The sequence below is a fragment of the Papaver somniferum genome, chromosome 2, assembly GCF_003573695.1.
Source record: "Papaver somniferum cultivar HN1 chromosome 2, ASM357369v1, whole genome shotgun sequence".
NCBI lineage: Eukaryota > Viridiplantae > Streptophyta > Magnoliopsida > Ranunculales > Papaveraceae > Papaver > Papaver somniferum.
This window is the reverse complement of record NC_039359.1, coordinates 201,022,037-201,046,592: the sequence shown is the minus strand read 5'-3', so window position 1 is coordinate 201,046,592 and position 24,556 is coordinate 201,022,037. Positions and strand designations below refer to the sequence as shown.

Below are 24,556 nucleotides of genomic sequence, written 5' to 3'. Positions count from 1 at the left end.
CCTTAAGTATGCATATCCATACGCATACTAGAGGAAGTTTTCGAACCAAAAATATCTGCTGAGTTTGGGAATTAAAAACTCCTAAACTAGTCACCTTAAGTATGCGTACCCATACGCATACTAGAGAAAGTTTTCCAACCGAGAATTCCTGCTGAGTTTAGAAACTTAACAAACTCAAATCTGGTTGCTTAAGTACGCATACCCGTATGCATACTTAAGCTGGTTATTTTGTCAAATCGGTCTGTTCATGAACTTATACATTTAAATCTGAAGGAATGCAATCTTTGCAAACCGTGGCTATAATGTTCATGATTGATTCGAGTGAATCAAACCGATTTGGTTTTAGTTGTTTTTTCTGTGCAATTGAACAACTCTTTAACTAGTTTCATTTGAGTCATTTGAACTAGTTACGGATAAGATGAATAAGGTTAATATGAGAATAAACATATGGATAACCTCGGTTAACTAATGTTTGAGCCAACATGAGTGTACATGTTTGGGTACGGTTACATAAACCTAAATGAGGGTACATTTCATTTGTGTGTAACAAGCTAAGTTCGATCTAACGGTTGAAAAATATTAGTCAGTTTTTTCATCTAACGGTGATTATTGAATGCTTTGTTACCAAGATAACTTGGATTGCAAACCCTGATTTGAAAACAATATAAAGGAGAACTCTAACAACTGGGAAACCTAATACCCACACCTCCTGTGTGATACTAGTTGTATTGCTAGAGTCGATTCCCCTTTAACCTTAGGTTTTTTCTTGAGACCCTGTAGGTTAACGACTTGAAGACTTCATTGGGATTGTGAAGCCATACCGATACTACTTCTCTTGTAGTTGTGTGATCTGATCTTGTTGTTTCTATCGTACGAGTACAATTGTAAAATTGGCTTGAGATTTATTTCTCCGATAGGCAAGATAGAAAAGTAATCACAAACAATCTTCGTCTCATCGTTTGTGATTCCAAAATATCTAGTTTCGGCATCATATAATTTAGATTATTGTGAGGTGATTGATAATACTAGGCTGTTCTTCGGGAATATAAGTTTGGTTTATCAATTGGTTCATGTTCACCTTGATTTATCAAGAGACGGAACAAAAACTCCTGGGTATTTCTGTGGGAGGCAGATTTATTCAATCATATAGACTTGTCTATGTGAGACAGACTTGTTTATCAATTCTTCGAATTTGGGTCGTAACAACTCTTGGTTGTGGGTGAGATCAGCTAAGGGAATCAAGTGCGTAGTATCCTGCTTGTTAGAGCATAGCTCGGTTAAAACCACCAAGCGTTGATATGTCAAGTTTGGTGGTCATATTTTAGTGAATCAAAACTTATTTAATAGTCTCTTGATTATGTACTAGAGTTAACTTCATATAGGTTAGCTTGAAAGTATTAGGATATGATACATTACAAGTATTGCGAAGACTTGAAGAAGTAAGAAGCTACAACCAATCGCCAGGCGATTATGTATGGGTATGAGGTGTGGATTTTATCCTAGGAAATAATGTTTTTACATGTGTTTTAAGGAAGTAAATTCATGAACTTGTTTTGTGAATCGAAAAGTAAATCGCCAGGCGTTATTGGTATTGTTATTCATTGCATATCTTGTGAACAACCAATACGTGTGATTAGTATAACTGCTCATGACTTTTTTGTGTTCTTGGTAAAACTATTCACAAAGGCCTGACTTATGTATTGGTATGACTTTTATTAGTGAAACCGATCTTAAATAATCACCTGAGATGGTATGATCGAGTTTGTGATTTGTGTATGATCGACTCTGGGTAAAGGGGAACCGATCCTTGTAAGAGGTGCAAAACATCACAAAGGGGATTCAATCCTTGTATGAGGTGCAACAAGTTTATAGAAGAAAGGGTAACCGATCCTATGGACATGTGCAACACGTTTTTAGGCAAAGGGGAACCAATCCTATGGACATGTGCAACACGTTTTTAGGCAAAGGGGAACCAATCCTATGAACATGTGCAACACATTCAAGTTAGATACCATATATATGTGGGGAACCGATCATAGAACCTAGTCAACTGAATTTTGGAAAGCTAGTGTGATTATGCACAGTACTCACATGGAGGTAGAACCGTTAAACCCATGATTTGTGATTGGGTGTTCTTGATCAATCACATAGTTATTGAAAGTCAGATGAACCAATTCTAAACTTGTTTGGAAGAGTGGAAAATCGGTTTCAAGATTGTAAGTATGAAAGAGGACTTATAAAGTAAGGATGTGGACATACTTTGAACACGTGCAGTAATGTTTATCTTTAATTGTTCAAAGTTATTCCTTAATAGATAAAAGAAGAAAATCCCAGGATCGAAATATAAATAAGTTAAGAATCTTTAAATTAAGGTTGTTAATTTTATTTTAGGAAAATGAGAATTAGTAATGTGCATTTACTAGTTAGAGATTTTCCAAAGATATTTTCGGTCATTATTTTGGATAGAGCATTTCCAGGAATTATGAAAACCAAATCTGGACTTTATTGCATATCTTGAGAATATTTCCGGTTTTGGAAATTCCTTGGCGTCCAAACTTCCTTGTCTATAAATACTTGAAGTTTGCATTTATAGCAAACTAATCCTTCGTGACAGCAAACTTCCTCGGTTATGTGGTTACTGGTGAAGCCGCCTATTCGGAGAGGAGAGTAACCTAATTAGGCGAAATATCTTACGGACACTCAGTTTAAAGTCTTCTTTGGGATTGAGAATCTCTATTAGTACCGTAGGTGGGAAACTAGATAATTGCGGTTTATCTTTTGTTTTCGATTGATTTGATTGACTAACGGTGGTTGAACTTTGATTGCACCCAGTTTGTTTATGCTTGAGAATCTTCTCTTCTGATATAAGATTCACTCAAACTAGATCGAAGTTTCGACAAGGATCTTTATACTGTTTGTAGATCTAAAAACATCTTGTGATAATCCATTGTCAACATACTCCGTTCTATGCGTGATTGATCACACGAGATTCAAGTTGTTGTGTGCAGGTGTTTATTGAAGATCTAAGAATATATTGAAGATTTCTGATTTGGGGTTTATAATCTTTGGTGTGTACAATACTTATTTCGGTATAGAGAATCCAACTATAATCAATTTATCCTGGTGATAGATTAGATTGCTTAGTTGTGTAAATCGGCATCAATACAATTCTTTGTGATTAAAAGTATTGATTGAAAAATCTTAACAATTACTTCGGTAGTTGAGAATAAGATAGATCTAAGAACCTGAGGAAGGAGTTTATTGAGATAAACAGAAGAGGCTTTGTCGAACTCACATCACTTGGTTGATGAGAGTTGCTACCAAACAGATTTGTTGTTCCTTTACTGTTTGGAACACGAACCAAAGGAATTGTTCCAAGTACGTGACTTATTCATAAGTTGGAGGCGTGGGAATACAAACGGAACTAGGTGAACTATAGGTTTAGTTGCTTGGTCTCAACTATACGAAGTTGGTTTATTTTGTATAGCGGATTAATCCTGAGAGTATTCAATTCTGGACAGGGTCCCAGTGTTTTTCTGCATTTGCAGTTTCCTCGTTAACAAAATCTTGTTGTGTCATTTAATTTTATTTTCCGCAATTATAATTGTTTGTTATTATAATTTAAGTAAATTACAAAAACGTTAATTCCTATTTACTCGATAAGTAATCCTATTGTGTTTGGTTAAGTACGAACCTTTTTATCAAGTAAACACACTTCGTTGTTGTATTGTCTCAATCTCGTATCCATAGACGATCAAACGAAGTGTGAACCGATTAGTTGTATTGTATCGACTCAGTCCATAGACAATCACTTTCGGAGAAAAGACTTATAGGTAGGAAAAGTTTTAGCTTGAGGTATATTTGGGTACCCTCGCCTTTTCAATTGGTATCAGAGTAGGAAAACACGAAAATATCTAACAATATGTGTTTGGTGCGATCCAACCTATAAGAAATTGAATCTAATGGTCGATTCAGTTAACGTAAGTCAAGATGATAAATCAACACTTGAGAATAACACCTTCTGTGAATCTACTGAACATGATGACCACTATAATGTAGACTCTGGTGACTGGCGAACTTGCCTTCAAAAGCAACTTGATGAGATTTCTGAAGATGGTGACTCAAAAATTGATCAAGATGTTGAAGATGATCTATCTGAATTTTCCTCACTACTAGGAGTTGTATCCACAAAAAGACTGTCTTCCTCAGATGTGCTTGGACTTCTTGCTCCTCTCAGCAGAGAAAATAGGAAACTAAGAAAAGTATTTCCTGGCTTCTTCTATGGATATCAGAATTCCAGATATCTACTCAAAGACTACAAAGAAAGTCTTCACTTAAAAACCCTTGAGTTTGAGAACCTCAACATGAAACATTACTTGTTGAATAAAAAACTTCTTGAGACAAAAGACATGATTAATTCTCAACAATCAACGAGCAACGAACAATATGAATTTGATTTATTCAAGAAAAATCCTCTTGAGGATCAACTAGCTGAAGCTCTTGAAAAAATCAAGATGTTAGAAGAAGAAGATGTAAGGTTGAGAAGACTCAATGATAGCATAATCAATTTATCTTCCATGTTAGATGCAGGTATAAGTCATGGAAACAAACGTGGATTAGGATATGATGGGATTGATACTTCATCAATCAATAAATAAGTAAAATTCGTAAAGGATGTATGCTCGTCCACTCAAGAAGATCCACCTAAAAAAGTATGCACGCATGATTCGCCCAAGTGCTCAAGTGAGACTCGGACAGAAAAGATCTCCAAATGAAAACAGAGGAAGATTCCAACTAAGAAGCTGCATCATGACCGAAACTCTCATAAAGGTAAATCGGAAAACTATACACCTTTCAATAAGCATTGTTTTTATTGTAGAGATAAAGGTCATATCCAAAGGGAGTGTAAGATTCGAATGATGTGGAATGCTCTATCTTTTTTCTTAAAAGAGTTAAATAGTTTCACTTCCAAAAACCTCTCAGATCATCATTGTCCTGTGAGACAAACGAATTATTACATGAATTCAAAGTCATATCCTAAAAGAAACATTCCTAAAAGGATAAATAATCAAAAGGGTAATGCCTTTTTCAATAAGGATATGAGATCTGATGTTCGAAAATGAAAAGATGCAATGTCACTGGAGATGAAGAATCTTCATTCAAAGTCTACCTACAAGTGGATACCAAAATATGAAAAGGTATCCAAAAAGAAGTCATCTAAAACAAAGTCTAAGAAAAACAATCCTATTGTAATAATAGACAAAGATGACTATGAAAGTCTAGTTGTTAGAGCACTGCTCGGTCGAACTCGCATGCATTGCTATCTCAAGCATGTTTTTCAATGTTAGTGGTCAAAACTATAAGTCTTGATTTCTAGTCTACTTATAGCTAAGTCTCGGTGTAGTTGAGCTCAAGACTCCATGGAGATCATCATACAAAGACGAAGAACTACTCAAGGAACTGGTGGAACTTCATCGACTAAAAGGTATATGGAGACTTGAACTTATCTATCACTCAAAAAGTCTATCTAATTTATCTCCTATCTTGAGACAAAAGTCATTTTGCTATATAGACTTCGATTATGCACATTTTCTATTTCGAGCCGAGTTTATCTCGCTTATCTATTTCTCGAAATATATGTTGGTAAGCTTTCGCTTTGTCCAAGTTCATCTTTACTAGTGACGAAAGTCATATTAAGTTTCAATTACTTGAAAATTGTTTTGACGAAAAATAGTGTGTGAACAACAACTATATAACGTCCTCTAAGAATGTTTCAATGATTTAAATGAGAGTTTAGGTTACATAACCATGGTTGGATATAAACACTGTGTGGTAACTCATACGTGTATAAGTCCTTATTCCTTGAACCAAAGTATGCGTACTTTGCTGCTCAGGAAAACCGGAACGAGAGTCCGCGTACCAAGTCCGTGTAATGTCGGAGGTTCTCATCCCGAGAATTTCTACTGGAGTTTGTGAACTGAAAACAAATTTATTTCGGGTACTTAAGTCCGCGTACTTAAGTTGGTTATTTTCTAAAAACGATTATTCGTGAACTTAAACTTATATAAACTAAGGAATGCAAGTTTGCAAACCGTGGCTGTAAAGTTCATGAATCTATTCGAGTGAATCAAATCGTTTTTGCTTCGATTGTGTCTTGTATACCTCTATAAGATCTAAGCAACTGAACAACTCTCTAACTAGTTCGTTTGAGTCATTTGAACTAGTTATGGTAAAGAAGAATATGGTTGATATGAAAGTGCTCATATGGATAACCATTTGGTTAAATACCATTGAACCAAATAGATGTACATGTTTGGGTACGGTTACACAAACCTAAATAAACGTGCATTTCATTTGTGTGTAACAAGCTAAGTTTCGATCTAACGGTTGAAAGATATTAACTTGAATCTAATCAAGTTTTCATCTAACGGTGAATAATGAATGCTTTGTTACTAAGCTAACATTGATTACAAACCCTGATTTGAAGACTATATAAGGGAGAACTCTTGAAACTGGGAAACCTAATACGCACACCTCCTGTGTGATACTAGTTGTATTAGCTAGAGTCGATTCTCCTTTAACCTTAGGTTTCTATCGAGACCCTGTAGGTTAACGACTTGAAGACTTCATTGGGATTGTGAATCCTGACCGATACTAATTTCTTGTAGTTGTGTGATATGATCTTGATGTTTCTATCGTACTAAGTACAATTGTAATATTGGCTTGAGATTGATTTCTCCGATAGGCAAGATATAAAAGAAGTCACAAACATCTTCGTCTCATCGTTTGTGATTCCGCAATATCTTCTTTCCCTAGTCGATTAAGATTATTGTGAGGTGGTTGATAATACTGAGCTGTTCTTCGGGAATATAAGTCTGGTTTATCAATTGGTTCCTGTTCACCTTGATTTATCAAAAGACGGAACAAAAAATCGTAGGTATTTCTGTGGGAGATAGATTTATCTATTATCGTAGACTTTTCTGTGTGATACAAATTTGTTTATCAAAGTCCTCGACTTTGGGTCATAGCAACTCTTAGTTGTGGGTGAGATCAGCTAAGGGAATCAAGTGCGTATTATCCTGCTGGGATCAGAGATGTAAGGAGCGCAACTGTACCTTGGATCAGTGTGAGATTGATTGGGGTTAAACTATAGTCCAGACCGAAGTTAGTTTGTAGTAGTCTAGTGTCTGTAGCGGCTTAATACAATGTGTGTTCAATCTGGACTAGGTCCCCGGATTTTTCTGCATTTGCGGTTTCCTCGTTAACAAAATTTCTGGTGTCTGTGTTATTTCTTTTCCGCATTATATTTGTTTATATAATTGAAATATCACAGGTTATGCGTTGAATCAATCAATTGGGAAATCCAACCTTTGGTTGTTGATGGAAATTGATTGATCCTTGAACATTGGTCTTAGGTACCATTCAAGTGATTTCTCTTATATTCAATTAGACTCGTAGATTTCTACTTGCTTGAGTAAGTATTGAATCGAGAAAGTGAGATATAACTCTTTGATATACTTTTATTAAGATTGAGTCTGACTGTATAGTTGATTCTCTTAAAAAGATATTGGAGTTAGTCCATGCAGGTTGCTAATCGAAATATTGGGTGTGGTTGTTAGACCCCCGCTTTTTCAATTGGTATCAAAGCAGACAAACACGTTTAAAGATCTTATAAGTATGTGTTTGTAGCGATATGACTATATGGACAGTAAAATCTCTAGAAACGCTTCACCAAGATTGAAAAACAATCGTAAAGAAAGTTCTGATAAACTGGTTATTCTCCAGAAAAAGTTGGATGAACAAATCTGGATCAACTCTGATCTTGTTGCAGAAATTTCAATGCTTAAGGATTTGAAATCTGTCAAAATTCCTTTGATGGATTCAAATAACTCTAGTTTCTCTTCTATGAAGAACAGTCGTAAGTCAGATGGTAAACAACGTCCAGACGTTGTGGAAACTGATATGACTCAGAACTGCTCATACGAGCTTAAATATGTTGGTCCATGTTTATTTTGTGATTCCTCCAATCACTTTCAATATACTTGTATGTCCTTCCAAAAGAGTTTGAAAGTTGCAATTAATCTTCATAAGAAAACTGAACAACTGGTTGCTACTCTAAAAGGATGTACAAAACTAACAAGAAATCTTAACACAGGAAAGTAGTGTTATTATGGGAGCTTTTACTTTAAAATCAGCATCGCTCTTTCAGTGGTCTCTTGATAGTGGATGTAACCGACATATGACAGGTGATCTCACATTGTTTGTTTCTTCAAACGACTATGAAGGAGGTCCGATGACATTTGGAGATAGGAGTTGCTGCTACATAAGCAAGAAGGGGACGTTCAAACTTCCTGGCGTACCTGAAATCCATGATGTAGTATACGTAAAAGGTATGACTGCAAATCTTCTTTCTATTAGTCAAATTTGTGATAAAGGCCATAGAGTTTTCTTCAATGCGAATGGATGTGACATCGTAGACAAAACTGGGAAAGTAATTTTTCAGGGAACTCGTGGTAAAAACAACTGTTATCTTCTGGATACTCAGTTCATAAATTGTTGCAATTTGACTAAGGTGGAATCTACGCATCTTTGGCATGAGCGTTTTGGTAACATCAATTATCGTCTTCTAACTAAGAATATTAACAAAGAACTTGTTAGAGGCGTTCCCAAAATCAATGCAAATATTGATGGTGTATGTGGTGCCTGTCAAAAGGGTAAACAAACGAAAGTTCACCATAAATCATCTCGAGATATTCTCACTAAAGCTCCACTTGATTTAATTCATATGGATCTCTTCGGACCAATTCAATAACCCACGGTTGCTGGTAAGAAGTATGCTTTAGTTATGGTAGATGATTACACCAGATTCACTTGGGTTGCATTTCTATCTCATAAGAATTAAACCCTTGATGAATTCAAGAATATTGTAAAAAGAATCCAGAACGAACAAGGTCGCAAACTAAAAAAAATTAGAAGCAACCGTGGAACTGAATTCAAGGATAGTAAGGTGTTTGAATTTTGTGAGGAACTGGGGATTATTCAACAATATTCACCACCCATCACTCCTCAAGCCAATGGAGTTGCAGAAAGAAAAAACGGGAACATTCAGGAAATGGCCAGGGTAATGCTCCATAACAAAAACTTACCATTAAGGTTTTAGGGAGAAGCTGTCTTTACAACATGCTACTTGATCAACCGTGTCTACCTACTGTTTAAAAACCTAAAGACTCCTTATGAGTTGTGGTATGGTAGAAAACCCAACTTAAACTATCTCAGAGTGTTCGGAAGTAAGTGATACATTCTAAAAGATCGAGAACACAAAGGGAAATTTGATACCAAAAGTGATGAAGGTATCTTCCTTGGCTATGCTTCTGATAGTCGTGGTTTTCAAGTGTTTAATCTCAGAACCCAGGTCATGATGGAATCTTCTAATGTTATTATCGATGATAAGTAATTTTCATCATGATAATCCTCATGCTGAATTGCCTCCAACTGAGACAATTGAAAAAGTCAAAGAAATCCCAGATTCAGTTGAAGTTACCCCAACTGTTACTGATCCTGATATTTATAGTGACGAGGAGAAGAGCACTGATCAGGCTACTCCTGTCAAACAAGAACGTGTCCCTCCATGACACCTCTTGGTTCAAAGGAATCATGATCCCAACAGTATTATTCGAGGAAGAGATTCTACTACTAAGAAAAGAGGGACCATTCTTCACGTATGACTCTTGAGGCTATCCTGAAAAAGGATGCCTTGGAAATTGAACATCGCTTTAGTAAACTCTCTATTCAAGGATGCTCTAAGCAGTCTAATATACCAAGTACTTCTGCTACGACTGAAAACGTTCCTAAACCAGAAGTAAAATCAGAATACCTTCCTGAAAAAAATGATGTGATTGTGTCTTCTACACCACATGGAAGAAAAAAGTCTCTTGACAATGGTTGTAAAACTGTTTCTCCTGATCTCCTCTTTGATCAGAAAGTATGTCTATTTTGTGATTCAAAAGGACATGTTGAACGAGAGATAAAATTCAGGTTGAATGACAAATCTATTGATCGTCTTCAACACACCTTAGATTTGATTTTTGAAGGTGTAATCGACATTCACATGTCTAAACCAATTTCTTTTAGTAATCTCCCCGTGTTCTATACCAGGAAGGTCAGTTCAAGATGTTCCTCAAATGTTCAAAAGAGAGTCAGTCTTCCTAAATCATTTCATCGAAGAAGAGTTCATAAATCTTCTTATGATAGAAAGGTAAATGATGTTGTTCTCGATGTGAAAAAGGAACCAGAAGAAAGAAGCAAAGATGGCGAAGACAATCTAAAAATGATAATTGAAGGATATAAAGAGATCATTAACAGGTTGTCAAATTTCCCTGGTCAAGATACTTCAGATAAAAATAAAAACTATGCATCTTATTTTGATGATAGCAAATTTTATGATAACTTTTCACATCATAATCGTTTTTCCTCAAGATTTTGGAAAAATAGAGTCAACTGTAATCTACGGACATTTGATGAGCTCAAGGCTCATACTTGTGCTAATTAATTACAAGGGATACGAACTTGCTCATAAAACTCCTGTTGAGCAAGTTGTGTAAAAAACAGGCATACTATGGCAATTTTTGTATTCAGATTAGTTGAGCTATCTTCTTATCGTCTATAGCTAAACTAGTGTCTGAAGATAATATTGCCTAAAAAGTATGTGTGTGTCTAGTATTTTTTATCTCTTTGCAATTCTTATTGCCTGCTACAATTGTTCTCTAAACTTCTTCATCAAGGTCATGGAATTTATTGAGCCATGTATGAGTCTTTCATGTAGCAAAATTTTTTTGTTGTTTTTCTTTGAGGGTCATGTTATATTTGTACGTGTACACGGTTACCATCACGGGTCAACAGTTTGTAAACCCTAACAACCTTCTTCCCTAAGAAACCCTTAAATACCAAAACCTTGAGTCACATTTGCATACTCGTGGTTATTTTGGGTTGTCAAGAATGTCTTCCTCTTCACATGCTAGGGGTTTTGTTAAAGGTTTTCTTGATAAAGGTATTAGTTTTGAGTCCAAAAGAAGGAAGAAAAGAACTCTTGTTAAATATGATCATCCCAATGCCTCATGTTACTTTGCCTACATGCATGAGGATGTTGAGAAGAGGAGATGATCTCTGCCTAAGTAGTTCATGATTTTCTTAAATACTTTAAGGAATCTAAACTGCAGCTCGTTGATACCTTGAAAAGTCTTGATTTGTTGAAAACTGAGTTAGAAAAGGTTACCACTCACCTTGGTCTCATAAAATCTCACATCAATGATCTTCACAAAGAGAATTTCTTCTCTGAAGTTGCAAGGGATGCTGTCAGTCACAAGCTCAAAGATCTCAAGACTCGTGAAGTTTCTGAACCGTCTATGTGATTGTAGTTCGTGTTCGGCCATGACACTGGAGTCCGTTTTTTCTTATCTTGTTGATTTTAGTTTGCCTAGTAAATCTTCTATTTTTCTTGTTTTGCTTAGAAGAATAACTAGAGTTAGGAATAACCATTATTGTGATTACACAGAGCTATGTCCAACGTTTTCATCTTCAGGTTTTTAGATTTATTGGTTTATATTCTAAATTTGTTTGGAAGATGATTTTTGCAGTATTAATCTTTATGGTTTTATATATTGCAATATTTTTATGGGATATGTGTGTTTACATCCGTGAACTTGATTGTCCCATACTTTGTCAAAAGTAAAATCGTTCGTGAGTTGATATGTATGTATTGATTGACTTTTGAAAAATACAAAAGTTAAGCCTATTATGTCAATTTTTGATGGAAGATAGGTTAAATCTTTTGTTCTAAAGGATTATGTCTATTGGATGTCATTGTGCAAATGGTGATGGAAAAATAGAATGAATCCTTGCGTATTCCGCAGTAATTGATCTTCCCTGATCCATATTTTATGTGAGGCTCCGTAATGTGTCTTATACTGAGCACTAAACAACCAAGTTGATTATTTTTATGATTAGCTTTGTTGTTGTTCCGTGACATACTTTATGTCGAGCATTTTGAACTAAATTAATCATCTTGTTTAGTTATTTAGTTATGACTCTGTAAGTCTTCTTATGTTTGAGCGTTTTTGACTGGGTTGATTATTTTCATGATTAACTTAGTCATCGCTCCATAGATTCTCTTATGTCGAGTATGACCAATTAAATTGATTACTTTTGTGATTAGTTTAGTTGTGTATTTCGATTAGATTAATTGTGTGTTTTCTTGTGATTAATCTAATTGAGTGTTTTTAAGTCTCCATAAGTTTACTTGTGTTGAGCATTTCCAATTGAGTAAATCATGGGTTCTCTTATGATTAATTTAATTGAGTTTTTTTCGGATTCAAATTCATACTTGTATGTAATTTGTTATGTCCAAAGAAATCCTTCTTTTATTTTTGAAATTAAGGTCGCTCTTATTGTTCTTTCGGGAGTGACATATTATGGGGGAAAGTTCTTTTGAAACTTGTGCTTAATTGCCAAATCTTTGTGGGGAGTGCGGCTGTGGAATATTTTAGGGGTTATCTTGTATCTTAATAGACTCCTTGATGAATGCATTTAACTTCGGCTTTATGATTGCATCTAAACAAGATGATATATGCTTTCTTTTGGTCATGAAATGTCTCTTTCGGAAATTTCATTAGGATCCCGTTCTTGTACCTTTGCCAATTTTAATGACAAAAAGGGGGAGAATTAATATGTAGTTCACACTTCAAATACATATGGTTTTCGGATCATTATGTAAGGGAGAGTGGTTTCCATGTGAGAAATATTGCAATTTTGGTTGTTATCTTTCACAAGTAGAACCGAGAAATATTGATGAAGCTCTTATCGATCCCTTTTGGGTGAATGCAATGCATGAAAAGTTAAATAAATTTCAAAGACAAGACGTATGGGAACTAGTACCTTGTCCCTCCAATATCAATATTGTTGGTACTAAATGGATATTCAAGAATAAGTCTGGTGATTTTGGCACAATTGTCAGAAATAAAGCCATACTTGTCGCTCAAGGATATTCACAGATTGAAGGAATCGACTTTGACGAAACCTTTGCTCCTGTGGCACGCCTTGAGTCCATTTGGTTGTTATTAGTTCATGCTTGTTTTCTTAAGGTTAAGCTGTTTCAAATGGACATAAAATCCGCGTTCCTAAACGGAATTCTAAAGGAAGAAGTCTATGTCGCTCAACCAAAGGGTTTGAAAACCCTGATTTACCAGATCATGTTATTAAGCTTAAAAAGGCATTATATGGGTTAAAACAAGAACCTAGATCCTGGTTCGAAAAACTTACTACTTCTCTTCTTAGGAAAGGCTTTTCGAGAGGCGGAGATGATAAAACCTTGTTACAAATGGAGTGGGAAAGATGTTGTCATTGCTCAAGTCTATGTAGATGATATCATCTGTGGTTCAACTTCTGAGAAACTTGCAAATGATTTCCAAGTCTCACTTGGCAAAGAATTTGAAATGAGCAATGTTGGTGAATTAAAGTTCTTCTTAGGATTACAAATTCAGAAACATAAGGATGTCATTTACTTATTCCAAGAAAAATATGCAAAGGATATTGTCTCAAGGTTCGGTCTGGATAAGTCAACTCCAAAACTGATACCTATGCCCACTACTGGTAAACTACACATAGATGAGAAATGAGTAAATGTAGATCAAAAAATGTATCGATCCATTATTGGTAGTATTTTATATCTTACAACTACTAGACCCGATATTGCTTTTAGTGTTGGTTGTTGTGCTAGATTTCAGTCTAATCCAAAGGAATCTCATCTTGCAGCTGCAAAGAGGATCATACGATATGTAAATCACACAGTCAGGTATGGTCTATCTTACACTTTTGATACTAACACTGACCTTTCTGCTTATTCAGATGCTGATTGGGCAGGATGTGTAAAAGATAGAAAAAGTACATCAGGGGGTTTCTACTACGTATGACTGAATCTTGTGTCTTGGTATAGCAAGAAACAAAATTCACCGTCCCTGTCCACATGTGAAGCAGAATATATTGCTGCTGGCTCATGTTGTACTCAATTTCTATGGATGAGACAAATGTTGGCTGATTATGGAATTGACACTGGAATAATGAAGATTTTTTGTGATAACTCTAGCGCGATTCGAATCACTGAGAATCTACTCAAGAACAAAGCACATTGATATAAGGTACCATTTTATTCGAGATCTCTATGAAAATGGTATCATAAATATGTAATTTGTGCCTTCCGAACAACAATTGGATGATATTCTTACCAAACTATTAGACATTCCTACAGTTCAACACTTACGACAGTCTATTGGTGTTGTTTTGGTTCATTAGTTTTTCCTAAAACTCTTGCCTCTATGCTTATCTCGATCTTTTGGGCAATTGAGTTTTGAACTCCAGTAAGTGTTTATTTCAATTCTGCATTTGTTTCAGTAGGTTGATTTTCTGTCAAGTTGCTTAGTGTAATAGTCCAAAGAAATCCTTCTTTTCTTGTAACAATAAGGTCTCTCTTGATGTTCTTTCGGGAATGGCATTTTATGGGGGAGAGTTCTTAATTGAACTTGCACTTAATTGCCAAATTTTTGTGGGGAGTGCGGCTGTGGAATATTATAGGGGTTATCTTGTATCTTTATAAACTCTTTGATGAAAGCATTTAGCTTCGGCTATATGATTGCATCTAAAAAGTTGATATGTGATTTCTTTTGGTCATGAAATGTCTCTATGGAAATTTCATTAGGATCCCACTAGTTTTCGTACCTTTGCCAATTTTATTGACAAAAAGGGGGAGAATTAATGTGTAGTTCACACTATAAATACATATGGTTTTCGGATCATTATGTAAGGGGGAGTGGTTTCCATGTGAGATGGAGTATTGACTAAGGGGGAATGATACATATCACCATAGTATTGTTGTCGAAGTTGTGATACAATTGAAATTTGATGTTGTGTAATAATACTATGACACTGTATAACAATGATTGAGAATCTTGTTTTTTCATTGTTATGGCTACAGATTTTCAACAACGGTGATACTAAACTTACAACCTTGGGGATCATTGGAGTACTTGGAAGTGACGAAGGTTTCGAGTAATGTTGAAGAACCAAGAAGATCATACATGTGGAAGAGAAGCTACAAAAGTTTATTTATCTATTTTTGTATTCCATATGTATTGATAGTTTTGTCACTAAAATTGACAAATGGGGAGATTGTTAGAGCACTGCTCGGTCGAACTCACATGCGTTGATATCTCAAGCATGTTTGTCAATATTAGTGATCAAAACTATAAGTCTTGATTTATAGTCTATTTATAGCTAAGTCTCGGACTAGGATAGAAAGTGTAGTTGAGCTCAAGACTCCATGGTGATCGTCATACAAAGACGAAGAACTACTCAAGGAACTGGTGGAACTTCACCGACTAAAAGGTATGCGGAGACTTGAACTTATCTATCACTCAAAAAGTCTATCTACTATATCTCCAATCTTGAGACAAAAGTCGTTTTTCCATATAGACTTTGATTATGCACATTTGCTACTTCGAGCCGAGTTTATCTCGCTTATCTATTTCTCGAAATATGTGTTGGTAAGCTTTCGCTTTGGTCAAGTTCATCTTTACTAGTGACGAAAGTCATATTAAGTTTCAATTAATGAAAATTTCTTTGACGAAAAATAGTGTGTGAATAACAACTATATAACGTCCTCTAAGAATGTTTCAATGATTGAAATGAGAGTTTAGATTACATAATCACTACACCAAAAACAGCCTTTTGTGACGTATATAAACGTTGCGCATAAATTTGCAACGTTTAAACTGTTGGCAAAACGGCGTTGCGCATTGTGTGCAACGCATTTTGGCGTTGCACAAATTAATATGAGCAACTCTTATAAATGTTGCACAATTGTTCGGGAAACGGTTTATTGTTCTTTTTTGTGCAACGGTATTATTAATAGAATAACACTTCCGTGGGTCCCATTTCTCATTTTAGGTGCTTTGTGCAACGGATGTTTTTACCTACGTTTATATAAGTTGCAAAATTATTTTCAGGCAAAAAAAAAAATGTCGCCTGCTTTAGTTCCGGCAGATTTCTGCACCTGCATGCATATACCATTCTAGATGAACTAGAAGACCCAATTTAGAATGGAACCTCAATATCATCAAGAACAATTATTGAACATCAAAATCCATCAAGAACAATTCATACATCAGAATAGATAGATGAACCATAAACCCATACAATATTAAACAACTTATGCAAAATCCCAAACGTTAGAAACACAAGTTTCTAAATTTGAAACTATGACTAACCTTGTTTCGACTCTGGATGGAGTGTAGCAATAAAAAGGTTGGATGACCAGTGGCAACAACTTTGCAGGGTTGAAGAGGTGACGAAGGGGGGAATGAAGTTGGTGATTCCTCTCAATGGTGGTCTCAACTTTGAAGGACCTAGTGGTAGCTTCTTCTCTGCTGGGGCTCTGGAGGGTACTGTGGTTTAGTCGAATATGCAGCAACAGCTCGAGCTTCCTGTTGGAGTCTGATTCTCTCTTCTGCAAGTTGATTCTCAGAGTCTCGTAGCTGTTAAGGATTTCAAAGAATTGTCTACTTGTAAGAATTTTGAGTTATTTCAATTGAACATTTTGGAAGAGAGCAAATGAAAAAAAAATGTCCATTTATCTTTCTTATCATGTTGTTGATACCTTCTCCTGGAAACTTCTACAGAGTTGTTCACACGCAGCAAATCTTAATTGCAAGGACTGCTAGCTATCCTGCAACTTCTTTGTTTCTTTTTCGTCCTGCTTTAACCTTTCAGCCTGTTACACAAGTGGGGAAAGCAAAGTTAATGTTAATGTAGTGCATAAAGAGGTGATTCAATTATCGTAAGATAAAGAAGTAGTTCAATGTTGCCATTATTTGTACTTGAAAATCTCGGTAGGATCTGATTGTTGACGTGCAGGACCATGCTCAATTCCCCTGACCCGACTTGCAAAGTTCAGAGAGCAAAGGGTCTCCCCTGAATCTGCAGAACTTGGGCTAATCTGGACAAACATCAGGGTCTTGCAGTCTCCTCCTGCATTTTTTTTGTTCCAGTCAGTTACGGACTTTACACGAGTACAGAGAACTGACTCAAGGAATACACAGTTGCACGTTCAATTTGTTCCTAGAGAGAATTAAGAACACTTACCAAGGGAGCTCTGCAGCGAATAGGTGAGTTTAGAATTCCTGCAAGGAATGTGAGATGTCTTTGATGCTAGAGCAGATATGACATCACCAAGGGCAGAGAGGGACTTATTAATGAACTGTGACTCCTTCAGCCTTTCACCCTCGACTTCAGTTCTTCCAACACGCTCACTACCTGCCAAATCTACGAGCCAGAGGGACTCCTAGTCCTCTGCCCATTCACCAAATTCTCACCCTTCACAGTAACACGGAACAAGCTGCATATATATGATATATTTGGATTATCAGAAGATAGTAATTTTTATTTCATCTCCATACAACATAACTCAAAACATCAATGTTAAAACATTAATAAATCCTTGATTCACTGACCTAACTAGCTTACACATACTATTATGGATACCCACAATGTTCTTCGGATAAACTAAGAGGGGATAGAATCACCAATTTTTACTAGAATATAAGATGAATTATTGCTTACCAATGAGAGAGGCTACTAAGTTCATTACAATTTATCGATCCAACAGCTCTGTTTCGACTTCCAGTCTGTAGCAGCTCCCAGACCTCAACTGTATTGTGAACACTAGCTTCAACTAGCCCTGGCACTTCTTGTGTTCCCACTGCTGATTGCTTTATCTCCAACCTTGAATACATTAACCAACATAAATACTTTGCTATTCTTTTTTAAAATCAGATTTCACAAATTAATAAAATTGAAAAGGTTGAAGAGAATGCCTTACTTTCTGGGATGTTGGTTGGACTCGTCCACAAGAAGATCACGAATTCTCTCATTATAGACTTCCAACATGCTAACAAAAATCTCATATCGCATGGTATCACTTCGCTCCTCTGAAATCCGAAAGAGCTCTTCCAAGGTCCTATAATTGACTCCTTTATCATCTAGAGTCCCTTCCATTGTATATGTCTTGCCAGTACCTGTCTACCCGTAGGCAAATATGCATATGTTGAACCCATCCAACACGGAAGTCACCACCAGCGACGTTTGAGCAAAAACAGCCTCTGCAAATTAAACTTCAATGCATAGATATCATTTAACAAAGCACGGATATATAAAATCGACAAAACTAAGTGTTGTACAACTAAATCTTCCTAGTTAGACTCAATCCAATTACCTTGATTTCTGTGGGGACCAAAGACATGATCAAACTTGAATTGTTTTTTAGAAGAGTCAGAGCTTGTAATCTGCAACTCAGTATCTATAGATGGGTCGAATTCAACTACAGAATAAAACCCATTTGCAACCCATAATGCGAGATGCTATCTGCTCATGTTCTGACACAATTTTCCTTCAAGAGTTAATATCAATTACAAGGTTAAGTACAAACACCCTGCAGATAATATAAGCATCAGGTTAACTCCAGTAAAAGTTCCGGACCCTCGCAAATATTTGCCTTGACCTGTAGTACCAATTACCATCAATCAAAAAAATCTAACAACCCATGCTTATCAAGAAAGAAGATAATATAAGCATCAGACTTACTCCAGTAAGTTAAAGTAAGTTGATAATGTGAATGTAAGGACTTAGTCAAAAGTATACTGTCTCATTGGAAATTGGAAGGAAATAGCCAGAGATATAAGCACCATGTTAACACCGGTAAGTTAAAGTTAGTTGATTATCTGTGCTCTATGAACACTTACACAAGGTTACATACCAGATGGAGAGACTTCTTATGAATACGTCATAAAGCATGTGTCCAGCGCCTAAACATTTCTGCAATGTCAACATTAGGATGAACCAGACAACTTCTATCATCCACTCGGGAAAGTACTTCTTCACTTGATTGGATACGAGTTGAAACCTTTCCATTCACCAGTTCTATCATCTGCACGTGTTGATACCGTGTCACCAGAGTGAATAAATAAGACATCGAACTTGACAACTTCGATCCATCGCTGCAAGCAAAGATGATCCGGATATTCGGTACCTGAATGAAATTGTTGACTTTGCAGAGTTGGTCAGACAAGTACCAACTAAAACACTAAGGAAAAAAAAAGCTTCAACCATGTTCACGATGAGCAATCAAATCCTCAATACGACACGAAGCAAAAACTTCATGCTGACCTAAGTAATAAACAATAAATTGATGTTAGACTTCAGTAGGCACAAAGTAAGAACTAATACAATTAGCCCAGACCCAGTTAGGGGAAGTTTACAACTAAAATGGTTATTACTACTTGATTACCAATGTCAATAATATGTGCTTACTCTTGCGCGGAAGTAAAGACTCCCATAAGCGAGTTGCCTTGGGAACCAAATGTAAATTCTGATCCAAGGAGCTAGAAACACGGTCGCCCCACAGTTCCCCATCTAACTTGGCTTTGTGTCTCAAATCTTGTAGCTTTTCCAGCTCTTGCTGCAGATACGCTTGTGTTGCAGGAGTTGGAAAAGAATGTAAGAACCTAAAAAACACGAGATACATAATAATACGATCCATTGGAATTCAAACCCACTCGAGGGGGAACAAACAGGAGTTACCATTTACCTTTTCTGCGTAACTACCACGAAATTCAGCAGTCATTTCGTGAGCCAGGTTAGACCACATAGCTTGCCGGTGCACAGCCGTCTCAGCATTCTTCAGAAACTTCCTTCGCTCAAGTGCTATCCTAGCCTATTTTAACACAAAAAAGTCATGATTGATCAAGATGAAAGTTATGAAGTTAATTGAGTGATAACAGCATAGATAAAATGTCTAAAGTCTAAGAAAAATAATAATGAACCACGGATAAACCGAGGTAAATAGTCGCGCTCAATACGTCAATACCTAAGTAAACAGACAAAAAAAAGATTAAGAAGTTGAACATTCAATACAAAAGAATCAAAAAGCATACAACATCTTGAGTGCTACTAAGACAAGTACAAACAAAATATTAAAATTTCTGCAGCGAACAAACCTCTATCTACGAGAACAGCCAACAAGCTCGATACATAAACACCTTCAGATACCAAAAGCCCACAACCCTGCGACAATACACAAATACCATACTTAAGAATTTTGTTGCTTCATACTAACACAGAAACCAATATAGACAGCAATAATAATTATAGCTCTGTGTCTTCAAACATGCAAGCTGAAATCTATACTTAGTGAAATCTATACTTAGTGAAATCTGAAATCTATACTTACGGAAATTTGTTGCTAAACCAAAACATATGAAAACTGAAACCAAAAATTACCAAAAGACTCTACACACAAACTAAAACTTTACACACAAATGGCTCAAAATAGCATCTGATGACTTAAAATCGACCCCAAAGCCACAAACCCAACCGTAATACACAACAACTCTTCACACAGCTGAGTCATTCACAGAAACTTCAACTTCAACTGAATCAAAACATAACCAATTCTTCAAAACTACCCATTACAAAAAAAAAAAAAAAAAAAAGAACGCCAAAATCACAATCCCTAACTCTTTCAGATACTATTCACAGAGTTAGGTCAAAATCACAAACTATCAAATGATAAAAAAATAAAATTAACCAGAGTTGAACGTTTATACCTAATGATAATCCTTACTGAACTGTCAAACTGATGCCGAATCAACTATTGAATAGTTTGATTTTAGATTTCAGGGAAAAAAATTGATTTTCTAGGTTTTGATTAGGTTATCTGAGATAGTAGATCTGTGATGATAAAAGATGGGTTTTGGTTAGGTTATCTGAGATGTTGAAATGAAGGTTTTGATTTGAGGAAACATCTGAAACCTAAGAAGATCTATGATGAAAAACGACCTTCTCTTTTCTCTTCTCGGGAAAAAAATTTGTCTGAAAAATAAGAGAGAGAGAAACAGGTGCATGGGAATACTAAAGGGGGAAAATATATTGTCTAAAAAGAAAAAAGAAAAAAGAAAAACAGAAAATAAAAAGAAAAAAGGAAAAACCGAACTATTAAATATATATATATCAAAAATGCACAACGGTTATCTCCGTTTGAAAACGTTGCACCACAAGTTTTTTTAATAAATCAAAATTAATTTAATTTGCGCAACGGATATATTGGTGCACAACGGATATAAACGGTACAAATTGTGCAACGTCTATATCGTTGCACACCTCCGAAATCTAAGCGTTGCTAAAACCAGGATAAGGTGTAGTATGGTTGGATATAAACACTGTGTGGTAACTCATACGTGTATAAGTTCTTATTCCTTGAACCAAAGTATGCGTACTTTGCTTCTCAGTAAAACCGGAACTAGAGTCCGCGTACCAAGTCCGCGTACTGTCGGAGGTTCTCATCCCGAGAATTTCTGCTGGAGTTTGTGAACTGAAAACAAACTTATTCCGGGTAATTAAGTCCGCGTACTTAAGTTGGTTATTTTCTAAAAACGATTATTCATGAACTTAACTTATATAAACTAAGGAATGCAAGTTTGCAAATCGTGGCTATAAACTTTATGAATCGATTCGAGTGAATCAAATCGTTTTTGCTTCGATTGTGTCTCGTATACTTCTATAAGATCTAAGAAATTAAACAACTCTCTAACTAGTTCATTTGAGTCATTTGAACTGGTTATGGTAAAGAAGAATATGGTTGATATGAAAGTGCTCATATGCTAACCATTTGGTTAACTACTGTTGAACCAACTAGATGTACATGTTTGGGTACGGTTACCCAAACCTAAATTAACGTGCATTTCATTTGTGTGTAACAAGATAAGTTTCTATCTAACGGTTGAAAGATATTAGCTTGAATCTAATCAGGTTTTCATCTAACGATGAATATTGAATGCTTTGTTACTAAGCTAACATTGATTACAAACCCTGATTTGAAAGACTATGTAAGGGAAAACTCTAACAACTGGGAAACCTAATCCCCACACCTCCTGTGTAATACTAGTTGTATTGGCTAGAGTCGATTCTCTTTTAACCCTAGGTTTTTATCGAGACCCTGTAGGTTAACGACTTGAAGACTTCATTGGGATTGTAAAGCCAGACCGATACTACTTTCTTGTAGTTGTGTGATCTGCTCTTGTTGTTTCTATAGTACTAAGTACAATCGTAAGACTGGATTGAGATTGATTTCTCTGATAGGCAAGATATAAAAGAAGTCACAAACATCTTCGTCTCATCGTTTGTGATTCCGCAATATCTTATTTCGCTAGTCGATTAAGATTATTGTGAGGTGATTGATAATACTGAGCTGTTCTTCGGGAATATAAGTCTGGTTTATCAATTGGTTCCTGTTCACCTTAATTTATCAGAAGATGGAACAAAAACTCGTAGGTATTTCTGTGGGAGATAAATTTATATATTATCGTAGACTTTTCTGTGTGATACAGATTTGTTTATTAAAGTCTTCAACTTTTGGTCGTAGCAACTCTTAGTTATGGGTGAGATCAACTAAGGGAATCAAGTGCGTAGTATCCTGCTGGGATCAGAGACGTAAGGAGCGCAACTGTACCTTGGATTAGTGTGAGATTGATTGGGGTTAAACTATAGTCCAGACCGAAGTTAGTTTGTGGTAGTCTAGTGTCTGTAGAGGCTTAATACAGTGTGTGTTCAATCTGGACTAGGCCCGGGGTTTTTCTGCATTTGCAGTTTCCTCGTTAAATTTTTTTCTGGTGTCTGTGTTATTTATTTTTTGCATTATATTTTTTTATATAATTGAAATATCACAGGTTGTGCGTTGAATCAATCAATTGGGAAATCCAACCTTTGGTTGTTGATAAAAATTGATTGATCCCTGAACATTGGTCTTTGGTACCGTTCAAGTGATTTCTCTTGTATTCAATTAGACTCGGAGATTTCTATTTGCTTGAGTAAGTATTGAATCGAGAAAGTGAGATATAATCTTTGATATACTTTTATTAAGATTGAGTCTGACTGTCTAGTTGATTCTCTTAAAAGTATATTGGAGTTAGTCCGTACAGGTTGTTAATCGAAATATTGGTGTGGTTGTTAGACCCCTGCTTTTTCACTAGTTCTTAGACTCAAAAAGGATCTAGAGATATCCAGCGATATCAATGTTCAAATATCTTTTAATAACCTACTTCACAGTAGAAGAGAAAAAAGGGGGTCGACCAGGATTCTACAACCCCTCAAATCTTAGTGATTTTTCCCTCATTTCTGTAAGGAAAGTGTTGTGGTTCGGTAATTGGTTAGGGAATCTTTTTTTTGAGTCTTTTGCTTTGAAAAAAGAAAAGAAAAAGGGAAAGTAGGGATTATAAATAAGTCTGAATGTGCTTCTCTTGTGATGTAGTGTTACAATGCTTTCACCTTATGTAGAAAGTAAGGAAGACTTGACGAAAGAAATTTCGGAAATAATTAGCTCATGCATTACTTTGCCTCGTTCAAAAATTCTTCATATGATCCCTTTCATTGTGGAAGGAAAAGAACGGTATGATGTTATCTGTAATTTTTGTATGGAAAAGATTGAAAGAACTCTTGAGTCTAGCTGCACATATTATGAGAAAAGAATATATGGAATCTGTTCTAATTATTGTTCGTTCCCTGTCAAGACATGTGTCTCAACTATTCTTGCTCAAAATATGTTGGAGGGAACAATGAAACTCATTGGAAGAAGAGATCTTCTCAAGGATAACCTTATTGCTGCTAAGGTGAGTATCTCTGGATACAAAGAATCTACTGCAAGATATAGATGGCCCGAAGACATTGGAAAATTTAGAAGAAATTTAGAATATTCTAAAATGGATCAAGCCAAAACCAAGATTCTTCTAAAGGAATTTTCCAGTAAGGCATGCAAAGAAAAGACAAGATTAAATTCTTATTTGAAACTAGGCTACTTTATGTAAGTCTATTATGAATAAAACTATCTTATTATGAATAAAATTAATTGATTTATAATTTTTCTTGTGATAGTTTTTGATTTGCATAGCCTGTGCTTGAATGCTTTATATTATTGCTACGGATGTTTATGGATGTTTGATTTCGGTTTTATTACCTTGATATTCGATCTCATAATGTTGTGAACCCTTATGGTTTGGGTGACTTTTTGATTTAGCAGGATTAAGTTCTAGCCCATGTTGGTAGGCTTTATCAAAGGATCATGAGGGGTTCTGATGGAAACAATATGTGAAAAAGTCACAATATGCTGAATTGTTTTGGTTTAGCATAAAAGCATATGTGTTTCGGCGGTTTTCAAATTTTTCTTGCAATTGTTAAAATAGATTTTCAACCTTTTTCTGGTAAAGGTTAGTTGTTGTTATTCTTTTGTTTTGCATAAGGATGACAACATAATGATATTTCGATATCAATTCTCCCTGGACGAAGATGCAAACATATTGGAGAAGCGAATGCGAAATTTGAGGTAACGAGTTTGTTAGTTAATCGTTTTCCTGTTTAATAAAAGCCTGATTTTATATTTCATATATTTATTGCCTTTGCTTAACAA

At 35.6% G+C, this 24,556-nt stretch overlaps 1 long non-coding RNA gene and 1 pseudogene across 1 annotated transcript; both read right to left on the bottom strand.

Moving 5' to 3' along the window:
- The window catches only part of LOC113352582, a 77,396-nt pseudogene extending 58,385 nt beyond the window's left edge, over positions 1 to 19,011 (bottom strand).
- A 334-nt stretch (positions 19,012 to 19,345) lies between these two features.
- LOC113354382 lies at positions 19,346 to 20,960 on the bottom strand. Its single transcript, XR_003361849.1, has 4 exons — positions 20,706 to 20,960; positions 20,097 to 20,163; positions 19,688 to 19,813; positions 19,346 to 19,569 (listed from the first exon to the last, which is right to left on the bottom strand). It is a non-coding gene; the product is annotated as an uncharacterized LOC113354382 (long non-coding RNA).
- Between the last annotated feature and the right edge of the window lie 3,596 nt (positions 20,961 to 24,556).